This window comes from Pteropus alecto, unplaced genomic scaffold (genome assembly GCF_000325575.1).
Source record: "Pteropus alecto unplaced genomic scaffold, ASM32557v1 scaffold30, whole genome shotgun sequence".
Classification (NCBI taxonomy): Eukaryota; Metazoa; Chordata; class Mammalia; order Chiroptera; family Pteropodidae; genus Pteropus; species Pteropus alecto.
The window spans coordinates 1,557,395-1,563,394 of NW_006429782.1; positions in this window are offsets into that span (position 1 = coordinate 1,557,395).

Sequence of the window (6,000 nt, forward strand, 5' to 3'; positions counted from 1 at the left end):
CGTAACCTTGAGGACCAAAGGCAGCCAAGGCCTTCCAGCTCGCTGCTCAGCTCCCTCTGCTGTTAGCAACGTGGCAAAATCTGGGCCACGGGAAGGCCGGCCATCGTGGGCCCTCTGGAGACTGCGCAAAGTGGCTCTGCGGTGTCCTTGGTGGCGGTAGGAATCGGGTACTGTGCTGCGGCACCTGAGCAGCGCGTGTGGCTGCCCCCATGGGCTCAGGACAGCCCGCTTTTGTCCCTGGACTCAGCTCCTGCCTCCTGCCCTCAACCTCTCCCTCAAGTCTGTCTCCCGCAGAGGGTACCGGGCAGCACCTCGATCTCTCTCCTGAGGCCCAGGCCACCCGTCCTTGCCCACCCCGGCCAGGCGCGCTGTGGCCCGGCTGTGGCCCCCCTCACACAGACCCAGCTCAGCTCCCCGCGCCCGCGTCCTTTAAACTGGGGTGAGAGGCCGAGTGTTCTCACAGCTGGTCTTGTCCGGAGTTGGTGGGCGCCATGGGGCTGGAAGGTGGGGCCGCAAGGCAGAGGTCGCATGGGGTTCCAAGCAGCTGCCACTTAGGCTTAAACGGCCTGGGGCTCGAAAGAAAAAGGACAGTAGGACAGGCCACCCGCCTCCTGGTCCCCACAGATGTGCACTGTGGGGGCCCCCAAGTGGCAGGTGGGGTTGGAGGCGAATTGCCTCTGCCGCCTCCTCGCCCCGGACGCTGGTCCAGACCTAGTGCCCAGCTGAAGGGCCCGCCCCGCCCTCACAGGTCCCCAGAGGCTCAGGCCCACCCCCCCCGCCCACGCCAGCCCCCGTCTCTTCTCTGCCCAAGGACTTGGAGATGGGGGCATAGATTCTGGGGCCAGACCATCGCCCCATGGAGACCGTCATTCTCTAAGCCCCCAGGGTGCGGCAGGGAAGATGGGCACAGGGGCCCTGCCAGTGTTACGTTGCCCCGGCAACCGGAACAGCTGCTGTCTCACCCAGCTGCTCCGGGCCGGTAAATGGTCAGTTCAGAGACTGCACTGATGGCTCCCACCCCAGGGACACAGCTGGTGCCCGGTGCAGGAAAAAACAGCACAGTTGTCCCCGTCGCCCTGGGGCTGAGGGGTCCCCAGGAGCCCGTGGAGCTGTGGGAGTGTCTCGGACCCCTTGTCCTGTCCACTCCAGGGTTCTGATGGCTCAGAGGACAGCCAGGAATTAAGGTCCCTGCCAATCTGGGTTGCCATCCCCCATCCCTGCTGCTCCCCCATGAAGCAAACAGGAAAAGGGGAGCACTCTCAAAATGAAGAGACAGAGCTCATGCGTTTTAAGATGTTTGTACCATTTCTGTACAAACTTCCTCATTGGGTGTCGGTGACGCTGGAATGCGAAGGGGGGCAGCTGTGTGGCCCCAGCGCGCATCCTCAGGGGTCAGGCACGAAGGCCGCTGTCCCCTCTGTCCCGCCCGAACCCGGCCTCTGTGGCCGCTCAGCGCTGATCCCTCAGCAAGGGCCTCTCCAGCCCCTCACATTCAGGATGCTGGTGGCCTCAAGCAGCCTCACTCTTGTCACTCCTGAAGGGGACATGTGCTGCCAGTGGGACCCTGGGGGACTCTGACTAGCAGGGGTGGCGCACGCCGTTCCGTCCTCACCTTCACAGGCGGGCCACCTCAGGATCAGGGCCAGCGTCCACTCCTCAGTGTCCTCATCTGATAGTGCCGGCTAACGCCAGTAGCCTGGCAAGAGATGGCCACGTGGGGCTTCCCTGCTGAGAATGGCTCTCTGTCCTGGCACAAGCAACGTCGTCTCCCGAAGCTCCAGCTCAACCAGGTGTCACCAGGCAGCGTTGGGAGCAGGTCCAGCTGTCCCGGGTGGCCAGGGTCGGGGTGGACTGGCGGATGAGTGGGGCTCTGGTCAGGCTTCCGGCACCACCTGGCTGGGGCCGGGCTGGAGTCAGAGTGACTTCACTCTGGCTGTGCAGGGCCACAGGCCAGTGCCACACTCCTGTCCCCACATCCTGACCCTTCTGTGGGCATTCTGTCCAGCCCCCGACAGCTCACAGGGTCTGGGGTCTGCTCAGTCCTGGCAGAGATCACGTGCCCAGGTCAAGGCAGCCAGCGCGGGCCACCTCCCCGACCCTAGCATTCAGTTTGTAGGTGGACAGATAGTGCAGCCGGGCCTGGCGCTGTCAGGCCTGTGACTTTTGTTGAAATTGGGGAAAGAAATTCTTTTTTTCCCAGACTGGAGAAAACTGCGGGGAATATAAGCTGTTGGGCTAACACAGCCACCTGAAGAATGAGGCTGGGGGGGTGAGGGCTCCCCAGGATGCCTCTGTGCACCTCACCCAGGCCCCGGACATTGTGGTCAGGACCCAAGGAATTCCCTTTTCCGCCTAAGACAGTCTGAGTGGCCACCCAGAGTTCTGTCCTTGACCTTGTCCCTGACAGATCCCCCTGAGACAGGCGGGAGCTGAAGCTGGACTTGTCAGGACAGACTGCCCTCGTGATGCCTCCAAGGACTGTCCCCGGGGTGACTGTCTTGGATTGGGGACATTGAGGTCATTGTGGAGAGGGGGAGAGCCGGGTACGGGGAAGGGCGGTGCTGATTCTGGTCTGCGAGGGACTTAGCGGTGGGCGCTCGCTGCCCCTCAGCCAGGAGACACGGGACAGGACCCACCCAGGGCCGCGGCACCCAGGATCCGGCCGGAGACCCAGGGCTTCTGCCCCTCATCCAGGCTGAGTCGGAGGATCTCTATGAGCAGACCCGGAGGAGGGGACATAGTGTTTTGTTTTGTTTTGTTTTGTTTTTTAAACAGCTTTTGAGGTAAAATGTCCATAAAATAGATGACACTAAAGGGTACAATGTGGCAAGTTTTGACATTTGTCCATAATTACAAAACCAATGGCACAATCAAGGTGACCTGCTGGTCACTCCCAGTTTCCCCGGGCCGGTCTGTAGCCCTCCCACCACCTGCCACCTGCTTCCGTCACTCTAGACCTGTTTGAATTTTCTCGTTTTGTAGAAATGAAGCCACACACTGCCTCTTTATTTGTTGGTTTGGATCTGGTTTCTTACGCTGAGGGTAATTAATTTGAGATGTGTTCATGTGGGTCTCTTTTGCTTAGAGTCATATCCCATTGTATGGATGGATATTCGACTGTTCATTCATCTGCTCTGCTTTGGGCTGGGCTCAGGTTTGGGGGCGATCGTGAATAAAACCGCCGTGGTGGGGAACCAAGCTTTCCTCTTTCTTGGGTAAAGACCTAGAAGTGGCTTCTAGCTACTGTCACAGGGACGAGGCGGCACCTCATGTGGGTCCACTTTGCCTTTCCCTAATGACAAGTGATGTTGAGCATCTTTTCACGTGTTCATTTACCATCCACGTATCTTTGGTGAAGCGTCCAATGCCCTTACCCATTTCTATAGACTAAACAGAAAGTTCTTGGAATTATTTCAGTGTTTAAAAGACACCGTTTATAATAGTGTCAAAAACATCGAACGCCCAGGAACGAATACACTGGGTGAAAATATGCAACTGCCCTTCACCGAAACTCAAAACATGGTCGAGGGAAAACAAAAGAAGAGGTGAGTGAATGGCGGGATGAGCCACGTTTGCAGAGCCGGAAGGGGCGTCAGGTGCCCGCCCTCCCCGATGGACCTACACCTGCGATGTGACCCCCAGGGGAACCCCCACAGCCTTTTCTTTATTTGTAGAAACTGAGGAGATGCTTCTGGGACTTATGTTAAAATTCAAAGACGCAGGAATAGTAGGGCGACCTTGAAGCACACAGTGCAGTCTGAGGACATACTGTATTACAGAGCAAGACTTCTAGACAGCCACAGTGCTTAGGTGGGTTTTTGTCCCAGGGCGGGACGAAAGAGGCAGAGGTCCAGAAGCAGACCCGCCCGTGGCCCCGAGTGCTCGCCACCCAAAGACTCGTCTCCTCCGTCACCACGTGTGTGACCCCCTTTACCCTCATTGTCCGCCCCCACTCCCTTCCCCTCTGGTACCTGCCATTCCGTTGTCTGCGTCTGAGTTTGTTTTGTTTGTTTGTTCATTGTTTTCTGTTTTATATCCCACGTATGAGGGAAATCATACGGTTCTTGTCCTTTTCTGCCCGAGTTAGAGACGTTTAGATGCGCTGTTTCTTTACATTTCCAGGGCTACTGCCTTACTTCACATTCTTACCCTTCCCCGTCTCTCTCATTCCTTTTTCCTTTTTGGTCTGTGTAAAAACGAATAACTTTGATTTGGCAAAAGTCACCATACGCAAAATTAAAAGAACAAAACGAAACATTTAATGTGATTTTTAATAGGGTTAAGTTTGAGTCTATCGAACACCTGTTTATTTTCTTTCTTTTTTTATTTATTTAAAAATTATTTTTGTTGTTTATTTTCCATTCACTCCCGTTTCCCCGTTTCCCTCCTGTTCTGCCTTCCTTTGCAGTAATCAAGTATTTTTTTATGATTCTATTTCCTTATCGATTTATTAATTATAACTCTGTTTGGTTATCTAGTTTGTTAGACCCATCGGGGATGATAGTATACGTGTCACTTGTCACAGATGACCTTCCCGGGATATAGGACTGCGCAGATAATACCCTTACAATAGCACATTTCCGAGTCTCCCTCACAGGATTAGCATCTTCACGCGATGGTTGTCATGCCTTTGACTTTCACGCTTGGTACGAAGCCCTCCACACACTTCTGTCATTTTCGATCGCGCAGGGCTGAGAGCTGATGACTAGCAGCGGTATTTCCAGCACAAGGAGGACAGGGGCCTTGGGTTTGAAAGGAGGCAGCCGGCAGCACTGCGTATCTTTCCCATCGTGGGCTAAGACTGGAAGAATCGCACCGAAAAAGTTGGGCTGGAAAACTGTTTCGCACGTGGTCTTAGTCTGTGTGGGTGGTGGCTTAACTCACAGTGCTGAGAGTCAGACATCGGGGCGCAGGCATGCTGGTGGCAGGCAGCTCACTTCTCATGTGTCCTCACCAGAGGGAAGGGGCGCAGGAGGCCCCCTGGGGTCCTTTCTTTAAGGGCACTCAGTACCATCACGGGGCTCCACCCTCATGCCCTAATCATCCCAACGTCCTCTCCTAAGACTGTAACCTCGGACACCAGGCGTTCAACTTCTGGTTTTGGGGGGACACATACATCCAGCGTGCAACGCACACCTGTTCACCGTTGCGGTGGCTTGGGACAGAGGGCACATTCAACCCTCGGAGCCTTCTACCCGATGTCTGCTCTATTTAAACCAGAGTCCTCGAGGACGAGACGCCCAGTCTAGGCTTGGGACAAGTAAGAGGTGGCCCTGGAGAAACGGTCCTGAGCACCTGCTGAAACTATGACAAAGTCACAGTCATAGGTTTATGATTATACATCACAAGTGCCAAGAGGTCATTGTAACTGTCGGCTTCTCTCCATTTCCAGGGGCCCCATTTCTTCTCTAATAGTAAGCATGCAGCTGGGGGCTTGGGCAGGGAGAGAGAGAACACATGGTTTGGCTAAATACTTGTACTAACATATAATTTATTATATACTTATGTAACTTATCAATAAATAACTTATTAGATGATTACACTTTACTATATAATATTTAACTACATATCATAAATTACTATATGATATTTAACTACATATCATATATTAAGAATATATTATTAACATATGTTAACATATTAATTACGGTAGTTTTATTATTTTAATAGAATATTAACATAAATCAATATATTAATATTACTAATAAATAGTAAAACAATTTTACTAAGTATATAATGGATTACATGGTTTTATAGTTTTTAAATAAAAAGCAATGATAATTATCTTAACGGCATCGTGCTAAATACAGGACTTGCATTTTCTGCCCTGTTTAAGGACGGCCGGCGTGTGAACTTGGGGCCCGCTCCAGAGGACAGTCAGTCCTGCGGAGACACCGCCCGCCCGCAGAGGGCGCTGCGCCCGCACTCACTGCTCTCGGGGAGGGACGCGAAGCCCAGCGCGGCGCCGGGAGCCTTCCTCGTGCGCAGGCGCACTGCCGA